This window comes from Crocodylus siamensis, chromosome 4 (assembly GCF_052110815.1).
Source record: "Crocodylus siamensis isolate JL-2025a chromosome 4, ASM5211081v1, whole genome shotgun sequence".
NCBI classification, from domain to species: Eukaryota; Metazoa; Chordata; order Crocodylia; family Crocodylidae; genus Crocodylus; species Crocodylus siamensis.
The window spans coordinates 169,764,350-169,787,189 of NC_143398.1; the positions used below are offsets into that span (position 1 = coordinate 169,764,350).

General features: G+C 42.1%; 1 protein-coding gene across 36 annotated transcripts in view; it reads left to right on the top strand.

The window, feature by feature from the left end:
- The window catches only part of MAP2 (microtubule associated protein 2), a 366,938-nt gene that overhangs the window by 203,979 nt on the left and 140,119 nt on the right, over window positions 1-22,840 (top strand). For 35 of the 36 annotated variants that reach the window (XM_090044877.1, XM_090044879.1, XM_090044884.1 and 32 more), the window contains one exon: window positions 9,481-9,553. The gene's annotated coding sequence lies outside the window, so the exon portion shown is untranslated. Of the gene's footprint in view, window positions 1-9,478; window positions 9,554-22,840 lie in introns of all 36 variants that reach the window. The other variant, XM_090044870.1, reaches the window with a different exon arrangement.

Here is a 22,840-nt window from a genome sequence, read left to right on the forward strand (position 1 = left end):
CAGCTGGGCTTGCTCCAACCTGGCTCAATGTGCTATGTTCTCAGGTGCACATTTAAATACAGCACCCAGGAAGCAATAAACTCCAGGCCAAACTCCTCCAGAGTTTATTGGTTTGAATTAACTGCATGTGTGGATGGTCCCTGCATGAGGTAATGTAATCTACTTCTTTACTCTGTTTGATGCTGGTTTTGTGAAGTACCAGCTCACTATTACTTCCTTGTATAAGGCAGAGGGAAGACCCAAGAGCAGCAGGAAAGGAAAAAAATGCATCTTAGACTTGTCAAGGGAGAAGGTGGTTGATTTCCTGTTAAATGGGAAGTAAGACAGGAAGTGGTTCTGCTCTGAAATTTGGTTCATCACAGACCCTTTTTAACACAGCTCCCCATACTGATATCCCTAAATTTATTTGATCTAATCTATTCAACCTCTGTACCCCTATATTAATTACCATGATGTCCAAGTAACTGGCTGCTGTTCTGTTCTGATGGCTTGAAACACCTCAAGACTGGCCACTATCTTAAAGACTCATGCACATAGGTGAAAGACTTTGTCAAAATTTTCTCTGTTGATGATGGTATAACTCACTGTTGAGACAGAGATAGTCCATGCTAACAGCATTGCCACATCGCAGCTTTATGCACCCCAGGATCTCTACTCAACAATATTCTCAATTTATTACCAATGTTGCATTAGCAGTCACAGGGTTATAATATTTCAGAAAATAAACTCAGCCAAAGGTAAGATTTAACTAATACTTTTTTAAAACTTCTGTAATTGAACACAGTTACAGAAGATGTTTCTTCTCAGTAATTAAAAAAATGAAATATATTCATTCAGTCCTCGTGAACTTGTTAGTGCTACAGTTTGTTGATACTGGACTCCCTAAAATGAGTCTATGCCTGGAAATGGGAAATGCCTACAGTTTCTACTGCCATGAGTTAGGATTTCTGGACCCAAAAGAGGAAGCAAAGACTTTCAAGTGGGTGATGTGGAGATAAGGACAGTTTGGCCTTATAAAGAACAAGAATACTGAGAGTGCTGTTGATAGCCTAGACCAGGGGTATGAAACTTACCTGAGGCCCTCAGCATGGAGGCAGCTGCTGTGGCTACCACAGAGATGGTGACTGCAACTGCAGTGGCAGTGGGTCCTGAGGTGTCAAGGGGTCCAGCAGCAGTGGGTCTAGGGCCCAGGGGTGTTGCAGGAGTGGGGGGCTAGGGACCAATGAGGGTTTGGGCATGGCTACTTGTCTATGGGCATGCCCCCCAACTTCTAGTAGCCTCCTCACACACAGCTCTGGGTCCAAGTATTGAATAAACCCCCTGAACAGCTCCAGGTTACCTGGAGAAGGTAGAAGCAGCATAACTACCACCAGATGATGCTATCTGGACATAAGCTGGAGACAGCTTGTCTGCCATGGGGGTGGAAGGAAGGAGAAGTGCAGTTCCCTATCATAAAATCAAATAATCATAGAAAATTGGGTTGGAAGGGACCTCCGGAAGTCATCTAGTCCAACCCCCTGCTCAAAGCAGGACCATCCCCAACTACATTATCTCACCCATGGCTTTGTCTAGCTGGGTCTTAAAACCCACCAAGGATTGAGATTCTACCGTCTCACTGGGTAATGTATTCCAGCACTTTACTACCCTCCTAGTGAACCAGTTCTTCCTAATATCTAACCTAAGCTTCCCTTGTTGCAACTTGAGACAATTGCTCATTTATCATCCCTGAGTTGGAGAGCTCACCTTGGAAGTGACTTATTGCTCTCCACCTAGAGATCTAGAATGCTTGTACACTCTTCTTGCCACATGTTCCAGCACTGGATTTGAATGCCTCTTCCTAGCCATAGTTTCAAGTAATCGCCACCTCACAGAAAAGGGTGTTTAGGTCTACTGGGCTCCCTTGGACTAAAGAAATCAGCTTGTTTTGACCACTCCTGTTGTGAAGAGGAATTTCCATGGGATCTTCTCTTCCTGCCTGTGGGTGCATCTAAAAGCACGCATGTGCAGGGACACACGTTTCTCACAAATATGTGCTGCTGCTTTTTGTCCCTGGATGTGCCCCTGCAATGTGCCCCAGTGTGTGACAGAGTGACCTGGGTCAGATAGGGGAGGCTGGGGCAAGCACCTGTGGGGTCCTGGGGCCTCCCGGGACAGCAGCAGTGCTGAGCCAGCTGCTCAGAGCCTGGCTGGAAGCCACACATGCACACTTTACATGCACCACAAGCCACACATGCACACTTAATGAGATGCACCCATTCAATCTATATTCATATAGAGACTACCAGTTTCATTGACAACTGAAAGTCAAAGCTTCTAAGGGAGAATGGCAAAAATTGCAATCTGCACATGTGCAATAATATTCAGTTAGTTTTGAGGGTCTTATGAAGCCCTTTTCTTAGGCCATGTATAGATGAAACAAGAAGCGTGTGTGCATGACACTTTAAAGTGGGCTAAATGATTTTGCACTGCTGTAGTGGTGTCAGTGTTTGCACGCATTGGTGGCATATTGCACCTTAATTCCAGCTGTTGTAGGAAAGTCAGCGGTGTAACGCGCCTTAAATGACTTGGGGCACAGCAAACTAAAACTCCTTTGAGGAGTTTTAGTTTGCTGCCCCTACAGCCGAGGAGCAAAGCACCAGGCTTTGTGCAGCTCCATGGCTCTGCAGGAAGCCCTGCAAGCAGCCTGGCAGCTGCCCAGGGATTCAGGCTCAACCAAGAAAAGCGTTGAGACTGACACACACACACACCCCTATTTTACCCCTGGAGCCTGGCTGCCTGCCTGAGCTGTGTGGGGCCCGGTGCTTTGCTGAAACCGCCCAAGACCGGTGCCTGTGAGCAGGTGTTGCCTGGGGGGGCCCGCTGCTGCTGTGGCGGGAAACCCCCTCCCCCCACAGCCCAGGGACTGCTCTGCCTGCTGGCAGCTTGCCCTCCCCTCCCTGCCAGAGAGGTAGGTAAATCAGTGGGGTGTGTGCACAACATAGGGGTTTAATCAGCCCTAAATTGAAGTGGTGTTTTTTAAAACCCAGTGCTTCTGTTTAGGGCCCCTGTTTCATCTGCACACACCCTTAGGGACCAAACTCATATATTAGCATTGGGTAAGTATAATCACACCAAAGAATCCTTTTACTTTGTCTATGACCACAGAGAGAGAAAAAACTTATAGTGAACCAAAATGTTCCTTGTTTGCTGATGAACAAAGAAGAAAAATGCCAGCAATTCATTTAACAGGCCTTTTAAGCAATCATAAGAATTTATAGGCACTCATTACATAATAAATTATAGAAATAAAATAGCAGGTGGTATATCTTTCAGACAATGAATTAAAATTCCTTTTGACAGCATCAAGAAAACAGCTTCCAGATCTGTCCTCACCGAGTGACTACAAAGGAAACAAGTTGTAGTTAAAAAGAGGGAATGTTAATGACAGGCCTATATTGCTGCACTCTGCAAAATGTTGCAAGCACCTCAGCACTAATTTTCATCTTAACAATTTATTTTGATCCTAGTTATACAATTGGATAAACTGTTTGAGCTACCATGAGTAAAAGTCAGACACTATATATTTTCATTTACTTCAGCAGTTATCTGTCTGTCTAACACAGTTAGTGTTTCCCAGAACACAAGCCTCTTTGGCTTCTAATAGGTCTGTTTAAGCAAGCTGTGAAAATATTGATGTATTCATATTTTTACCTTTTGCCTTTTCCTTGTCTTTTTTCATTTTAATTCTTTTCTCCTCTCTCATCAGTGCCACTAATGTAGCTAAGTTACTTCCTGCCAAGACAATGAGAACCATTCCCTCTGAAGCCAGCATTACTGACACTGCTAACCTTGATTTCCATAAATGATTGAACAGTGTACTGTATAATTTAGGCCGCAGACATCCAGGATCTTCCAATGCTTAGAGAACTTTTAATCTTTCATGTTGCAACCTAATAGTAGCAACCAAGACTGGCACAATGTTCTTTACCTTTTATTCAGATTAGTAGCAGCAATGCCAACATGTCTTTTATGAATCAGTAGACTTTACTTGTGCTTTTTGTGCCATGAATTTGCCATGGATTATTTTAGTGTAAAGGAAATTTCTGTAGGCTGTACCCTTTTCCTCTCATTGCACAAGTAGTGCTACTTAACTGTTGGGAATTAAAATGTGTTTGAGTTAATCCAGTCATTCATAATGCAGAAGTAATTTAATAGCTTTTACAATAAATAGATTTGTGTTGGCAAGTGTTGTTCTGTTTGTTTTGGGTGTTAGAGCTTTGCTGAGATTAGCTGGATAGGCAGTATTTCCCAATGGTGTTAACAACTGAGCTCACAGTGTTGGTAGAAAGCAAAAATGCACTGAATTATGTGCACCTCATAACTGATAAAACTTATAGTGCAAATGTGTGACAATGGTTTCATTGTAGATCTGTTTATTTCTCAGGTTGGATTGCACTTGGGACTGATCTTTAGTTCAAAAGTAGAACTGTCTGGCTCCAAGCCTGTCCAAATCTCAGGGCCAAATCCTCATCTGCTATTAATCTGTGCAGCTTCATTGGCTTCAGCTGAACCTTGAAAATTTATGCTAGTATCATCTGCCTTCCAGATATCCATCTCTTCCTGAAACTCTTTCTCCAAATCAGCACCATTTGAAATTCAGATAGATTTTACCTTTGTTTTGGAGTAATTTGAAAATCTAACTAAAACTAAAAGCAAATAGTGCAGTTCCTCAGGTATAGAGAGGTTCTTATATTCTCTTTGAAAATTAAGATTTTTATCTGGGCCTAAACCCTGCTACTGTTAGAAGGAGGGGGGAAATAAAATACTATAGGGAAAAGATTTAAGGAATGCTTCAATGTTAACAGATATGGGCCATATGCAGACTCTCATATGGGTTAAACTGGTTCAAATCTCTAACACAACTGAAGTTCAGTACACATAAATCACTTTCAAAATGGCCAAAACCAGTTTAAGATAAACCTGGTTGGCTATAGAATTAGACTTAACTGATTTAGGTTAAATCAGTTTATTGAACTTCTGTCCCAGTTCCCCTCCAGATGCAAGTTAACTCTCAGTCCCCCTCATCCCCTGATGCTTTGCACCTTCACAGGGTCGGCAGGGTAGCCTTGACCCAAGCTGTCTGCTCTAGCTGAGCAGGGAGGCATGCTCTAAGGCACCCCAGTTTCTGGACTGAGCCACTGCTGGCATGTGGCTACATTTCTAGAATCAAAAGTGAATGTCTATTCACTTGCTTATCAGTTCATTTTAGACTAATCTGCAAAGAATTAATCAATTCAGACTTAGACTTTTTGAATGTTGGTACTTAACCTTGCAGGCTAATGTTTTTAAGGTATTGTTGGGCAAAATACTTAAAAATAATTGGTGGCAATCAAATTTTTTTTTTTGGTTACTGGTATTGTTTAAACTCTGCAGGCGTAATATATGAAATGATAAGGCCCTTCATCAGAAAGGTTTGCTGTCTTAATTCAAAATCTGGAAAGCATCTTAGTGAAGTTACTGCAGCTATGCAAGAGTGAAAAGGTCCATCTTCTTAGAATAGCTTGCCCACAAAAGGGTCTAAATCAAATAGAGAGTTTCATGAGCAATGATAGCACACTGTGTTTCCAAGACGAGAAAGGGAAATGGTGGACAGATTCTGAAGGTTTCATATTTTTTGGATACCAGCTAGTTATAATGATTTTTTTTTTCCTGCACCACAGTCTCTGTCTAAATCTGCAGGAAAGGACAGGGGCTCTTTTTATTGAATGCATGCTTAAATTACAGGAAATAAATATAAAAGTTGTTAGTTTTATGAAATCTATTGATCATATTTTAATGTGTTATATCAGTATGAAAAAGGTTGAAAAGAAAATCCAAGAAGTTTTAAGCCTGATTTTCAAGTGCAAGATGGCCCCTTTACATCACTTAGATAGTATACAGACAGCTTCAAGTGGCTCACTGTAAAATAGCCTTCCTATAAATGAGAAAGAACCAGGCCTTTTATTTACATATTGTAACAGTAACTGTTATAGATCACAAAATGTTTTACAAAGGAAACAGGTATCTTTAACATTATGTTATGCATAGGGAAGCTGAGGCATAGAGAGGTCAAATTACTTGCCCAGTATCACCAGCAGACTCAGGAAGAGAACTCAGACATCCTGAGCACGTCCAGACAAGTGCTGATATGTGGTGCTGCAGACCCATCTGTGGTGCCATATGCTGCACATACAGACATTTCCTGCACTGCTACTTTAGAGTTCAAGGGCATTTTTTGACCACAGTAGATCCTGGGGTTAGAAAAAAAACAGGCCTAAAAGAAGCTGGGCATTGCCCCATTTTTTTGCAGCAGTTTTTTTTTTTATACCAGGAGTTCCTGGTATTAAATGTTGGTGCCACATGCAGCATGGTGAATGGTTGCATGTGTGCCGCATGTGGTTTGCAGCTCCTCAAACAGTTTTGAGGTGTGCCCCCTGAGTCCCAGTCTAGTGCTCTATTCATGAGGCCAGGCTGACTCATATAAGCACAGGTAAAAAGCCTGATGCTTTTTACACATACAGAAATAACTTACATGAAAATAAATCCTGTTCTGAGTACTAAAGTAATGTTATTCTGCAAGTGATAAGTGTTCATACTATTTAAAAGAAGTTTTCAAGGTTGTGAGCAGATGCATGTTATGAACTATGGAGAGCAAGTCCCCAGCTAGTTCAGATTATCATGACTGCGACAAGGTGCATTTCTTGAGGTTCTATTTCATTGTGCTTAAAAGCAAGAAATACAGCTTCTAAAGGAAGAGTAGGTGGAACTTACTTCTTAGGAACTTTCCAGCAACCCTATTTAGGTTGGAAAATGCTGCTTAGTGTGAACAAAGACTTCTTGTGGGAATTTGCAAGTTACAATGAATCTTCTGCTAAGAATGTTTTTCTCACCAAAACAAGAAAGTATGTGTGTGGCAGAGCAGGACCTAATTCTTAAGACCAGTTTAAGACATAGTGGGCACATCTACATAAAACTTTTTTTTACCTTGGAGCTGCCTAATAAGCTCTGCAATAGTTTCAGCATCCACACATGCGGTCCTATTAGTCCATAGTAAACTAATTAACTCTGCCATAAGTAAATAAAAGTACTATCCTGTGGCGGTGTTATTTAGTGCACAGTGCATGAGTAGATGCTGGCAGGTCTGGCTAGAGTACAAGGGTGCTTCAGTGCAGGTGCTGCCTGCCAGCTAGCCCTCACACTAAAACACCCTCGTGCCCCAACCAGCCCCCCTGAAACATGCTGAGCAAAGTCAGAGCAGCCTCAGGCAGGCAATCTGACCCCCCAGTCTCCCTGCCAGCTGGGGCTGCTTTAACATGGCTCAGCACACCATGGTCCTGGGCGTGTGTGTAAACATGCAATATGCCCCAGACGTTATTGCATCGCATTAATTTCATGTGTAGATGCACCCAGTAAGATCAAGTTCAAGTCCTTTCTCTGGCTTATTTCACACTCTGAACTTAAATTTTATTTTCCACATTCCAGATGATGCCCTAACTTCTGGGCTGTTAGATACTGGCTACTTGGTAGGGGTGGCTCTCATCTTATGCAGACATCTTTGAAGGGCCTTAGTTTCATTCCAGTTTACAAAAGGAACATTTCTGAAACCTCTAAAACTTTCCTGGCATAGAAAACCTGTTGCTCACTTGGCTTTAGCCATAAGTTATAGCTTGGCACATTTTATACAGTTTAAGAACGTTAAAGAGCACATGTCCAACCCCAGCATTACTGGAAAGCATGAAAGTGCTGGCTTATTCATCTAGCAAATCACTGTACGTTTTACAGATTTTTCAATGCTTCTGTTTATATCCTTGTCTAAAATCTCTATCCACTGTAAACAACCTTCCCTATAGATATAGATTCCCCTCCCCCAGATCAGACCACATAGCATTATTTTGCACAGGCAACACATCAGAATGCCTGTCAGGGCTGGAAGTGCTGAATAGGCTCCACTGTCTGTAGCACATTGATCGTTCTGCTGAGCCACAGCAAATTTAATTAGTTTATTTTAAAATTCCTCTGCATCCTGCGGGTGAGTAAAATCAATGCAGGCTGGAGCCTCATTTCTACAGAGCTCATTTAATGTAACTAATTACTGCACAGAGGTGAATGGTGTGCTCTACCGAGGGTCTGTGCTGTAGAATGCAGCAGTCACTTGATATTAATTCACTGTCAGAATTTTATGAAACCTTCCTCTTCAAGATGTAATATTTAGGAAGCAAAACCTGTCATATGTTTCAGAACAAAGCTAAATACAAATTAAACAAATTGGTGAAAAACTGTAATTAACACAGCCTGTTGCCAATAACATGGAGTGCGTATGCACACAAAGCCTACAATAAAGGTATATTATAAAGCTAAGTCAAGCACTCAAAAATTAGGAAATGCCTGAGTTGCGGTTACCTTTGCAACCTTCATTCAGTTCCAGGTGCATTTGTTTTGATAGTCCTTAATTACCTGATCACATATAATTTTATTTCTATTTTTTCATCATTTTTAACATGGTCCAACCACCTTATATCTCTCTACTTTCATTCCTGGAAATGTCTGACATCTTTTGCTGAATCTTAAAAAAAGAAACAAAGAATAACCTATGATAGACATCTGGCCTGGAAGATTTGAATGTAAAAGGCTGAAACTGGGCAATATCTTAAGCAGTTGAAGTCTGGATTAATAATGGGCAGTGCTGGGAACTATAGGTATGGACACCTTTACCCATAATGTATGAAGTAGGTGTTCAAATGTACCTATGGCAGTTCAGTAGCTAATGCCACTGGTGAGCAGCGAGAACTTTGGTTCCCAGCTACCTGTTGTACTTTTAAAAATCTCCTTTCTGTCCTTTACTCAAAGATATAGCTAAGAGAATAAGGGAAGGGTATCTATGATAAAGATGCACTTGTGGTCCTTTAAACCCGCTAATTATCATGGAGCCAAAGCATTTCTTCAAATAAGTAAAAGGGTGTTCGGGGAGTACTACAGATATTATCATAACCTATTCATCTTAAGCTTGTTAATGGCTACAATTTTACGAGTGAGGAAGGAATAGTTTGAAGAAAGGATTTTAAATAGAGCTCTAGAGCCATATCTTCAGCTGCTGTGAACTGATGCCACCCCATTGCAATCAATGAAGTTTTAGAGTTTTACCCCAGCTGAGGTGTGGTCCAGAGCATTGGGAAGCTGCCCCTTACCTGTCCCCATCTGACAAAAGGCTTTTGGTATCAGCTGGCTTGGCTCCAGACAGCTTCCAGGCTTCTGTACCAGGACCAGCGTGAAGACTGCTCCTTGTTGGCTCCCTGATGTCTACATTCAAAGGAGGTGGGCAGAGCAAAGGATCTGAGCTACTATGCCCCGATTGACCAGATTAAAAAAAAATAATAACGAGGCCCGGTCAGAGCTGTTATGATGCATTTACACTAAATTCAAACTGAGCCAGAATTTAATATATTTGTTGATATTTTTGTACAGGAGCCAGAGAGCCTTCCTGGTTCTTTAACAACTGGACACAGCAGCCTTGACCCTCTACCATCTGCTTAAAAAGGTAAGACTTTTTCACAGGAGGTCTCATGTTTTCACACAAAGGGTAGCTCAAATGGGAAAATTCATGAAAGGAAGAATATTTCATTTTACTGAGCTCATGCCTTTATTCCCCATTCTTTAATTTTATTAAAAACCTTTATATCTTGATGGTGGGAGCTATCTCTTCCACAACAGTCTCAACATACATCTTCCCTTAGCTTAACAACAACCGTATGCATAGCTCTTCTGGAAAAGACATAAGACTGGTTTATTAATAAAGGGAGAAAATACAAAAGAGGTGATAGTGTTACTGTGAGAAGCGCTAATTTGACCCTATCTGGAATACCATAACCAGCAGTTCTGATGAGTTCTGATGATCCATTAGGAAGGATATTTGATGACTTGGAAAAGACGGGGTAAGGACGACTGTAACATTACCTGGTCTTCGAAATTTTAAATGATGAGACTAATTAAGAGATCTGGACTTCTTGTCAGAAAAGAGGGAACTTTGAAGAGGTCTGGTTTTTAGAACTATGAAGAAGATTGATAAGCACAGTCCGTGCTGCCCATGTTCTCGGGATAAAACAGAGCTATTTGTTTTCCCATGCTGCTGCCATATCTGATTATTCAGCACAGTTTGAATTACAGGCAAATGTAGTCCTTGCTTACACTGGCAAATGAGTTCAGTATCCAAAGGGTAGAATATTAAACTTTTAGAACTAGTACATTTGCACTAAGTGGTTCCATGTGAAGGTGAATGCAGAGATAAAATCAGTTTCTCAGTGAGACTGGTAGAGCAAAATCTGAGCATGTATTGCCTCACTCCTTAGGTACCTATGCAGAATGCTAAACAGGTCTGGGCAGCATTGGATACCCCTCTGCCAGTACTTCACATAGGTGTAAATGACTGCACCAGATGCAGCTCAGTAGAGATTACCTTCATTGGCATTAATGCGGTTTTGCCAGTTTTCAGCACTTTCCTCAACATAGTTCTTTTGTGAAATCAAACTTAAGAGATTGTTATAGTAATTAATAAAGAGGAAGTAATCAAGAAACTATCTACTAGATCACCAAGCAGCAAAGGCAGGTTTGGTTTTGATGAAACCCGGCAACTTGTGTTCTGGCTACAGTTTCTGATTTTGCAAACCCAGGAGTGAATTTGTTTTTCAATTGGTAGACTACAGAATTATACAGTATTTACATCTTGCAAGTTTTCCTTGATGACTTGTAACTAAAATAATGCCCCTCCATCTCCCTTAAAGTAATCTGTGCCCTTTTTTAGGCTGCCAAGAGAATTAAAGATTAAAGAGTAAAAAATGCAAACATCAGCCAGAGCTTTAGAAAAATGCAAGTATGGTGGTTGACACTGAAGAGAAAACACTTTAATTGCTTTAATAATATAAGAGCCAAGGTCTCACTCACTTGCTCTCTCTTCCTTCTTCCATATATATGCACCTTGTAAAAAGAGACAAACACAAAACCAAACTCAGTTTGCAGAACTATATATAAGAACATCCACAAATCTAGAAATTTTCAGAACAAAATGCCAATGAGCAATCCATATCTGTATTTTTTTTTTCTGAAACACTCCTGTCCCTACAGGTTTTTAAATCAGGAACCAAACTTGCCCTATCTATGAAGGGTTGCATGAAGCTTCTGCATAAGTACCAGTCACACACTCTGCACTCCCCATCCTTTCCTTCTGAGCATATGCCACAAGCCACACCATCAGGGGCTAAGGGAAGCCAAGACACTAGTCCCCACACTCTCCGCACCATCTGGCTTGAGTCACGCTACTGCCAGAGCTTCTTGTGGGTCAGTGCCAACATGTACTTGCCGGGCATGATTTAGTCCTAAATAACATGTAACATTATTCTGATAAGAGCATTTGTTGCATCCCAGGGTATTTTTTGCTAATATGTGAAGGGACTCAGTGTGCTATTCCTGAGAAACACAGCAATGAAAGTCCAGCCCAGCAGGATGAATGTATCCTCTGGATTCTAAACCGCCACAGGGCAGAAGCTGCCACCAGCTTTGTTCAGTCCCTACCAAGGCTGGCAGTGGGAAACTGAGCAGTGCAGAATCCTCATCAGACTGGATCTGTGCCAGCATCTGCTGGAGTGGTGAGTGTGCAAGGCTGCTGGCAGTGGTCCTGAATTACTGCAGCAATTTTCCTGTGGACTCTGCAACTCCAGTGTGGCATCTGTATGCAAGGATGAAGGCCAGAATTAGCCTATAAGACTTTAAGTAAAGAATAGGCAAGTGCATGGTCCATATCCTTTGCTCATTGCTTGCAGTCCACCAGAGATAAAATATACCTCCATAGTGTATTATTTATGCATGCATTGTCTCTCATACATGTAAATATGAAGATGGCTCTTCATGCCCTGCCTCTAATGATCAAACTAAATTTCTGCACTGGAATTTAGAAAATAGGTACTTCGAGAATTTCATTGCATTTTTACTGAATGTAGTGCCAGAGCAGGCAGCAATTTTAGTAGTACACAATTTCTTTTAAGAATCTTATGAAACTCTAGCACTTCTTGCTAGATCTAGTTCACTGATCTAGTGTTAAAGAGAAAATAATGCAGCTGTGCCATTTTTATAGCTAAGAATTTGGTCAGTCCTGTGAGTTATGAAATAATCAGAGCATTTTCATTCCTGAGCCTCCTTTTTTCTTTATACTTGAAAGTGTACAGTGTCTTAGTATGCTTTTATTGCCATAGCAGCTATTATAGTCCTGATAATGGACATGGTATCCTACATGGCCTACAGGGAAAAGTTATGGTAAAGAAGCCAAAAGCCAAAGAAAAGAAGAAATCTATTTGTATATTTTACAAAGATGGCCCCTGGGTGGGCATGTCAGGTATCAGCAGAAAGAGGGGGAACGTAGCAAAAGCAGAAACATCTGTGTGTCTTTAAGCACCCACTTTTCAGCATGGGGACTCTATAGCAATGTTTCACAAAATGGGGAGCAAGGCTTTCTTCAAACCAAGGATGGAAAATTTTGAGGTATAAAAACAACACATTTACCTAGACTCCAAACTAAGTGCACAGCTGCACAAAGTTTTTTTTCAAAATAACAAGATGAATTATAAAACCTTCCAAAGCTATGTCAGGTTGACACTGCTATTGTCTTTGGTTAGTATTTTTAGATTGGTTTATTTATTGCCTACACTTGCATATCTTTTGTTCTTGTAGGTCTAATATTCAGCAAGTTAGAAAAACGGACGGAATGATATTTAGCAAACATGTTCTGAATTACAGGCTCAGGAACTACACATTTCAGTAAGGATTCCTAAGGATCATATTTTGTTTGCATTAGATTACACAATAAACAATTTGGACATGGATCTTTCTTTTTATGCTTTCTGTAAGGGCTCAGGTGCATACTTTTACACCTTTTTATATCAATAATACATAGCTGTTATTACAGACTTAGAGTTTCTCTTGGCATTTGATTGGAAATGATGATTATAGAGAAAGGAACTGGTTTCTAATGCTTTAAGCCCCTTCTGGAACCTCAGTGAAGTGGTGCTGATTCTCACCAGTTAAGGACTTGGGCCCTAATATTTACAAATAAAAGGTTTTTTGATTTATATATAGAAAGATTCTCCAAGCTGTATCTCAGTGTGTCTTAGTTTTAAACATCAGCATTTGGCATCACCTACTATATCATGGGGGATGGGGAAGAAGGGGAATATGAGAGAACAGACTATAAAAGTATGGTATACAAATGTTGAGGGGGCTGGGGCACATGACTTATGAGGAGAGGCTGAGGGAACTGGGCTTATTTAGTTTGGAGAAGAGAAGACTGAGAGGGGAATTAATAGCAGCCCTTAACTACCCAAAGTGTGGTTTGAAAGAGGATGGAGCTGGACTGTTCTCAATGGTGGCAGATTGGCAGATGACAGAACAAGGAGCAATGGTCTCAAGTTGCAGCAAGGGAAGTTTAGGTTTGATATTAGGAAGAATTTTCTCACTAGGAGGGTAGTAAAACACTTGAACAGGCATGAGCGATGCGTTCCCCCAGAGGCTGGTGGGGGGGCACAGCGACCACCTGCAGGCAGCAGTGGCGGTGGCAGGGGTGTGGCGACAGTGAATGGGAGCTCCTGCAGGCAGCCACAGCAGTTTCAGCGGCGGAGGCGGGCTAAGCGGGGAGCTCCCGCAGGTGGCTATGGCAGTGTTGGCAGTGGGAGGGGATGGCAAGTGCCAACCGATGGTCAGTGACCACCCCCAGATGTTGCCGGTGGCGGCAGCCAATGGTGGTCAGTGACCACCCACAGATGCCACTGGCAGTGTTGGCAGTGAGAGGGAGGGAGAGGCAAGCAGCAACCACCCGCAGGCACTGCTGGTAGCATCAGCGGCACTTCTTTCAGAGAGTGCACTGCCAATCTCACAGGGTGCACATGCACCTGCGTGCACCCCCTATACATCACCAATGGGAACATGTTACCCAGAGAGGTTGTGGAATCACCATCCTTGGAGGTTTTTAGGACCCAGCTGGACAAAGCTTTGGCTGGGATGATCTAGTTGAAGATGGTCCTGCTTTGAGCAGTAGGTTGGACTAGATGACATCCTGAGGTCCTTTCCAACACTAATTTTCTACGATCCTATGATTCTTATTGTTAACTTGGTGTTGCCAGTTCTTTGTGATGATCCCATCTTTCCTCAGTCCATCCTGAGACAGGCAAAAGGTAGCAGTGCACATTGCACATTTGGCAGGTGGAAATTTTGGACTAGAAGGGATCTCCTGAGTCACTGGATCCAGTCCCTTGCTACTTCAGACCCCCATACCATGTAATACCTTTGAGAAATTTTCAAGCACCATTCTAAAATCAGTTAGGTTTTTTTTGGTTTGTCTTTGGTTTAGCTGGGGGTGGGGTTGGTGTGTGTATGTGGGGCGGGGGGTTCGGTCTTTTTGTTTGGGGTTTTTTTGCCTCTTCTAGTTCTGTTGGATGACTGTTCCAAAATCTTGCTGCTATGATGGTTAGAAACCTTCCTCTTATTTCCAGCTGATACGGTTTATACCTGTCAGGCTAAATAAGTAAAGCTGTTTTAGTCTCCTTTCATATCTATCACTTTCCATTCCCCTGTATCTTAGCAGCCCTTCTTTGTATATGTTCCAGCTTGAATTTATCATTCTTGAACACAAGGGACCAGAACTGTACCTGGTGGGAGCATGTACATGAGACACTAACTGTGAGGTTACCTAATTAGCTCCACAGTAAAGCATCAGGATCTACATGTGCAGGGCTGTTAGGCTGGAGTAAATTAATTACCTCCACTGTAGGATAGTACTGCCCAACACAAATACTATCCTATAGTGGAGTTATTTACTCCACCAGAACATATGCATAGATGTTGACCAGGGCTGGCTGGGGCACAAGGGTGCTACAGTGCGGGGATACCTGCTGGCTAGCCCCACACTGTAGCACCCTCATGCCCCAGCCAGTCCCTCCAGAGCACATTGAGCCAAGTCATAGCAACCATGGGCTCACAGGCTGACCCCTGGGGCCCCCTGCCAGCTGGGGATGCTCCATTCCAGCTCAATGTGCTGCAGTCCCGGGCACATGTTCAAACAGCTTGTCTAGGAGCAATAAACTCTGGTGCAAATTGCGCTGGAGTTTATTGCTTCATGCTAATAGCACATATAGATGCACCCACTATTACCTATGTTTTATCAGTTAATTAGTCATCTGCCAGACTAGAAGAGGCATTGCTCATAGTTGCTGATCAGTGGAAAGGAGGAGCAGTGCCTATTTCCTCTAATACTAATGATTAATAATAATAATAATGATGATGATAATAATAGTTCAGCTGAACAGGCTGAGTCACCATCATATTTTCAAAACTTGTTTACAGCTGGGAAGTAGAATTGTTTAGGCTGGAATTTTGCAGCTAGAGATGGTACCACCTGCTGCAAGCTCTTTAGTAAGCACCATAGCAGCTGTTAAAAAGATAGGGGGAGCGGGTAATTTTGTTTTCACTTAAGCCAGTATAAAGGGGAGGGGAATTTTCCCTTTATTTTTGGGACCATTTTTAGTAGGATAGTAGTGGCAACGCAGGATAGTGATTGCAGTTAACTTGGGCATGCCTTTAATGATAGCTACTTTTGTCATATTTAGTAGCCAACATCAATATGTTCCATTACTGGACAGCATTATAGAGACAGAGGGTAAAGAAACAGCAGAAGAAGGCTTCTTTATCTCAGGATGCCTGATGAAGTCATTTTACCTGCAAGAAGGTTATATTGGAGCTGTGGAAAAATTAGAGAGGGTCCAGAAGTCAATGACCAAAATGATAAAGTGTATGGAAGGCATGACATATGAGGAAAAGTGAAGAGAACTAGGCATGTTAAATTTGGCCCTATTTAAGTCAATGGGTGTTTTGCCATTGAGTTCAGAAAGGGCAGGATTTCACATACAAAGAATCTTTTAAAAACTATGTACTTTATGGGATCTTGCATCTTCAAGAGTGACAATCCTGGGTGCTACATGGCACAATCCATCCCTAAGCTCAAGGAGAATGGAAAGTATATATGGTGAGCCAATGTTCACCTGTCACACACTTTCTTGCACCTTCCTCTGAGACAAGTGATATTTGCCAGTGTTGGAAACAGTGCAGTGGACTGCAGTGACCATGACCAGTGCTTGCGTGATCAGGGGCAGCAGGGCAGGCCCTATGAGGAGAGGCTCAGGGACCTGAACCTGTTCAGCCTCCACAAGGGAAGGCTGCGGAGGGGATCTAGTGATCTGTTACAAACTAGTCAGGGGGGATCAGCAGGCATTGGGGGAGTCCCTGTTCCCCCAAGCACTACCAGGAGTGACCAGAAATAACGGTCACAAGCTGGCAGAGGGTAGGTTTAGGTTAGATATCAGGAGGTGCTACTTCACAGTCAGGGTGGCTAGGATCTGGAACCAACTTCCAAGAGAAGTGGTGCTGGCTCCTACCCTGGGGGTCTTTAAGAGGAGGATAGATGAGTACTCTTTTCTGCCATGGCAGGGGGTCGGACTTGATGATCTGCTCAGGTCCCTTCAGACCCTACAAACTATGAAACTATACTCTGGGAGCTGCCCTCTTCTGGTATTCTTATCTACCAAGAAGCATCATAAGGTGGAAGGAAGTTAGTTATTTGGAAATAAAGTGGAAAAAATATGGAAAATAAGTCACTTTATTACTAATTTTGAAGTTTTAATGGCTTTTTGTGTTTTATTTTTATATTAGAATATCCATTTCTTAAACCATAACAAGAAATCCATTAATGGTAAATAGTTTGATGTGCACATCTAAATCTTGTTCTGAACAATTATATTAACTATTCCCCTAAAGAGATGGCTAGTGGGAATAGTTTTGGGTATTCTAACATGAAAAGAGTTTATGAGAACAGATTCTTTGATATTAAAGAGGAAAAATTATGAGAACAGCTGTTTGAACCTTAATATTCTTTCCAGCATAGCTGACAAAATGAAGCCCTGCAGAATCATGACAAGCAGTCATTACAGATGATTTTTTCTTGTTTTTTTCTTATAGCTGATCTTTTTTTCCTCCCATAGTCTTACCCTCTTCCTTTTAAATGACTAACTCCACCATTTCCTGGGGGAAAATGTTTATTTTTACAAATATTTTTGACATCAGTTTGTTCATTTGAAAAAATTATAACACAAAAGAATAGGCTGCCTTTTTTGCCAGGTATAATAATTACTAAAACAAAACAAATACAAGTTTATTAAGCTGATTATGCTAAAGTAGCTGCTGTGAACAGTAACTTTTTACTATATCCTCTTTATTATTTTATTATGGAAGTTGCTTTTAGCCACTCTCATCAACCTAACATCTCAGGTTGCTTTGTGCTAAATTTATAAACGCAGAAGAAAAAGTTGCCCCTATTTCACAGTGCTTTCTATCAAAATGTATGACAAATTATGGTTATAAGCCTACAGGTAAGATCCTATGAAGAGAGATTGAGGGAACTGGATCTCTTCAGCCTTTGCAAAAGAAGGCTGAGAGGGGAACTTGTGGCTGTCTACAAATTCATCAGAGGGGGCCAGCAAGGAATAGGGTATACTGGTTACCAGGGCGCTCCTCAGGGTTACTAGGAACAATGGCCATAAACTGATGGAAAGCAGATTTGATTAGACATTAGGAAAAATTTCTTTACAGTGAAGGTTGCCAAAATCTAGAATGGGCTTCCAAGGGAAGTGGTACTCTCCCCTACCTTGGAGGTCTTTAAGAGGAGACTAGACAAGCACTTAACTGGGGTCATCTGACCCCCACACTCTTTCCCTTTAGTATTCAGTTGTCTATTGGCTGTCAAGTTTGAGTAACAGTAAGTCAGATTCTGCTATCTTTACTCATATTGAATTATACTTTACAGGAAGTGGTGGAAGTATTCATAAAACAAAGTGTTAATTATCATAACTAAGGATATCTTGGCCATTCTTGATTTTAGTCATGATTTACAATCCAGTACATTATACAGTGATGCAATATATTGGGCCAACTTCATTTTTAGCACTGGCTTGAGATGCATATAAATAACTACTATAGTGTAAAAGTTGACTGATTTAAAAATATGTTCAGTATTTGTGGGCAGACACTTTTGGACTCCTTATATGTGCAAAATCCTACGTATCTTAGAGTGTGAATCGAAGAAGAGTATCAAAGAAACTTGCATTTATAGAAGTGGTCTTGTTGTGGTGATGAAACTTAAAACCTTTTATAAAACCGTAGGGATGAGGTGACAACAGGGAGGATCCCACAGATACAACATAAGAGAAACCACCAGTCTAGAGCAGGGGGTCAGCAATGTGGTGGAGCAGAGTCTGCTTTAGCCACACGGTTAGCCTCAAGTGTGGGCTGCTTCCAACCTGGTCCATGCTGCTGCCACCACCACTACAAATGCACTTATTGTTCCTCACCACCATTGCTTCTTCTTGCCACCCAGCTCCTGCGTGGGAACCACCCCCACCAGTCCAAAAGTCCATGCCACTAAAACCCTCAGCCCCATTGGGCCAGATAAAATGGCTCCATGAGCCAGATCCAGCCCATGGGCCATGGGTTGCTAACCCCCAGTTTAGAAGTACTGCAGTGGGATTTGGTATAAGGAACATCAAGAATGCCCACAGGACTGAAATAAACATCATCATTATTCATTTGCCATATTTACTTGAATACATGACAAGGTTGTTTTCCCTCAATTGGTATGGAGACCCCCCCCATCTTATAATCACATACAAGGAAATCCTACTAAGTTCACTGTCTATAATTGAATCTGCCAAAAGCACCATGTGCTCAGCAATGGAAACCAACTACAAAGCTGAGGAAGTACAGCCAACACTGAGCATGGCTATAAAATACATGGCTCACATTGGACAAACATACTAATGGGAACTTTTTAAAAACATCTTTATCACTCTACATTTACAAAGCTTCACATACTGAGCATCGTTGTTTTCCCAAGACTTCATATTGCAAAACAACTATCAAAAACATACAATTACATTTATTAAATCCTTAAAACACATGCATCAACTTCCCACAAAAAAATCCTTACAGAACTCTGTTTCTTTGTACAGAACCCCATGAGTATCAATTCACCACCCTCTAAAAAATTACCAAAACCCAATTACTTCAGTAACCACCTGAAACTCTCCATCCCTCCCATCAGTCCTCTCTTCTGCTTCAGTGAAACAAGTATGTCCAGTCCTTTTTCCTCTATTTCTTCTCTGCCTCCTCTTCTCCAATTTCTTCCTTGTCCTGATCAATGTAGCATTTCAGTTCAGGCAGCCCTGGCTTCAGGCACTCTCTTTCAGTGAAAGCCAGCCCCTTAAAAACCCAGAGGTATCTTAATTGCCACATACTGGTTTTAATACTTGCTAACAGTGCCCTTAATATTGTGTCCTCAGGCCCCTTTGGCATGAACCAATAAATTACTATCTCATGTTATGGACTGGCTTATTTTTTTGATACTAATAAATGACATACCCTTTTCCTCATAACCTTTGCATATGTACACTCCCAAAGCACATGCCCCTCTGTTCCTTCATTCCTGCACCTCTCCCTTGAACACTGCTGTTTTTGCCAAGCTCCATCTATGTTGTCCCTCTCTCACCAGCAAGATATTTTGTATGATAAGACAGGCTAGATCAGCGTGCTCCCCTTTCTGTTTGTCAGCCACGTCCCTCCACACTTTCTTCACTCGTCCTTCTGTAAGGTCCCTCACTTGATGCCTTCCTGTCCCTCTTGTCTCTCAACTGTTGTCAGCCTCTTGTGAACTTTCAGGACCTGCAACCCCACCTCTCCTATTTTGTACCTCCTTATAAAACTTCCCTTTCTTATGTAATGAATGGGAGGTTGCCACACCCATAGCTTTTTCCAAGAGTATCCATACATTCCCCATCTTCTCAAGATCATACCTGCCAAAAATGGGCTAAAGCATGGTTTCCCTTCCCGTTCTGTTGCTGCTTTATCTACGGCACTTAATGTAGTTTGTGTAAACAAACAACCCTATGTCCGGCATCCCCATCACCCTGTCTCTCTTGCTTTATACGGGTCTATCCTGGCTAGCCTTTCTCTTTTGCCTTTCCAAAAGAACACATATATTTCCCTCTGTACTTTCACTAACTGCCACCATGATAGTGGAAACACAATTCCGGTGTACAAAAGGATAAGCAGTAGCACTGCCTTAACTGCTGTCACTTTTCCAGCAAAGGACAGTGTCCTTCCTGTCCGCAACTATAATACTTGTTGAACCCTCACTGTTACCTTTTCCCACACTTTATTTCTTTTCCCTTCTGCCTCAGGTGGGATCCCTAAAACTTTGATCTCTCCCTCCACTACTTGCAGTCCAAGCTTCTCTAAGTCCCTCCAGCTTCCCATTCCCATTATAGTTCTTTTCATTTTGTTTAATTTAGTCCCAGTTGCTTCACCACATGCCATTGTATGTTGTAGTACCCTTTCAGTTGATAATTTGTCTCTAACCACTACATTGATGTCATCCACTTAGAGTGCACACTTTAACTCTCCCCTCCCGCTATCATTATCCCACTTATGATTTTATTTTTCCTTATTCTTTGTACCAGCAGCTCCATTGCACATACAAACACTATTGGTGACAGTGGGCACCCTTGTCTTACCCCTGTTTGGATTTTAAAGGCTCTACTCAAATGTCCATTTATTAGCACTTGACTTTCTGCCTCTCTGTATAACTCCTACCAGTTTCTCTGGGAAACCCATGTTCCTTACTTCAGATATAAAATCATGATCCACTCTATTATATGCTTTATCCAGATCCAAATTTGCTACTGCCATATTTAATTTCCTCCCTGAACATGTGCCAGTGTATACCTTATTAGCCAAATCAAGTCTGAAATCCTCCTGCCTGGGATTGCTCAGATTTAATCTTCACGTATTACTTTTTTCAGGTTCTTCTGTATTCTCAAAGCCACTGTCTTTGCCAATAACTTGTAGTTTGTATTTAGTGGGGTAATTGGTCTCCAGTTCTTCAGTAGCTTTTTCTCTCCTTTCTTGAATAATAATATTACTATTTTGTTTGTAAAGTCTTTCCCCACCTCTCCTTTTCCCACTATTTCTTCAAAAATCTCTACTACGTCTATCCTCACCCATGGTGAGACTGTCTTATACAATTCCACAGCTAGTCCATCTGCTCCTGGAGATTTTCCTCTCTTACAATTTTTTAAGCACTCCTGCACTTCCTTTAATCCTGTTTTTATTTCTGTCTTCTGTATCTCCTCTTCCTCTATTTTTTCTTCAGTCTCTTCCAGAAAAATCTTCATTTTCTTTATGTCTGTTTCCTTCTTCTGGTATAGTTCTTCATAGAATCTCCTCATCACCTTCAGCACATCCTCCTGCTTTTCCACTCGGGCTCCATCTTCTCCATCTGTGCCACTTTTTGCCTTCTTTACTCTGACCAAAACGTATCAGGATCATTCTTCATTTTGTTTCACCCACAGTGCTTGTGCTAAAAATATTTTCTCTTTTGTCTTAATGTTAAATCATCTTTCCAGCTCCTGCTTTGTCTCTTCCAGCTCCCCTCATACCTGTCTTCCTTCTACGGCTTCCTTTAGCAGCTCCTGCATCTTTCTTTGTAGCTCTCTGTGTTCTTTAGTTCTTCTCCCCACATTTCTTCAGCTTGTTTTCTTGAACAATTCTCTTGTCCTCTTCTTCACCAATATCCAGTATTCTTTGGTACTCTTAAAATATTTCTTCAAGTGTCAAAAAATACCCTGGGTGAAAAAAACAGGGCAAGCCGGGATTCAGTCCTCCAAGAGAGATGCTGTGGTTTCTGGCCAGAGCATCTCTATGCTGCTTCTGCTGCCCCAGCACGTGGGGCATGAACCCTTACTGTGCCAGGGCAAGCAGAAACATGGCAAGGATCGTGACTTGGGAGCTGTCACAGGTAAGTAGGGACATGGGGATGAGGGGTTTTATGGATGTGGGTGGCCATGGGAGGTGGCAGGAGGGTATTGGGGGTATGTGGAATGGCAGGGGGAATGTGTGGTCTGTGCGTGGGTTTGTGGAGTGAGGGCTGCTACACACCTGCTCCCATGCCCACTCCCCGTGGTGCCAGGGGCATCAGACTGTGCCTTAGCTGCAGCCACAGCCAGCAGTGATGCAGCGCTGCAAGACTGGGCTTTATACATGCTGAACAGAGCCAGCCCAGGTCTCTCAGCGCCATATTGCTGCCGGCTTTGTACATGCTGAATAGAGCCACTGGCGCAGCGGGTGTGTTGGATGCAGGTGGGTTGGGTGTGCATGTGTTGGAGCTTCCTCCCTGCCTCCTCTTTCTCATGTAGTCCCTATCTCCACTTTTTCTCCAAGCATTTATACTCCCTCTCCTCTCATATACCACATTCTTGTAGGCAGATTATGTCTGCCTTGACTTGTTTTAATACTGGTTAAATCTTTTCCCATCTTGTCTTTGTTAAGACAATCCTGACATTAATTGGTGCTATTATTGATGCAGCTGTGCTTGTTTTAACTGACTGCCTGTCCCTTTAAGGTTAGTCAGTGCTGCTGCTCACTATGGTCGACTCCACCCCCTCCCCAACTCTCATGTCCTTGTTTTTGCACTCAGGGAGCCTTCCACTTTCCTGCCCCTCACTGTCCACTCTGGGCTGGAGCCCAGGGGCGTTAGCAGTGGGAAGCTGCTTTCCAGCTCTGACTTTGATTCTCCTCCCTATTTATCAAGTTTCTTTTTCCTGTTTTTCAGCCCCTGTGTTTTTTGCCTCCCCTTCCCCCTCCCCTCCCCCCAACTTTACTTGCATGGGCATTGGGACACCTGCAA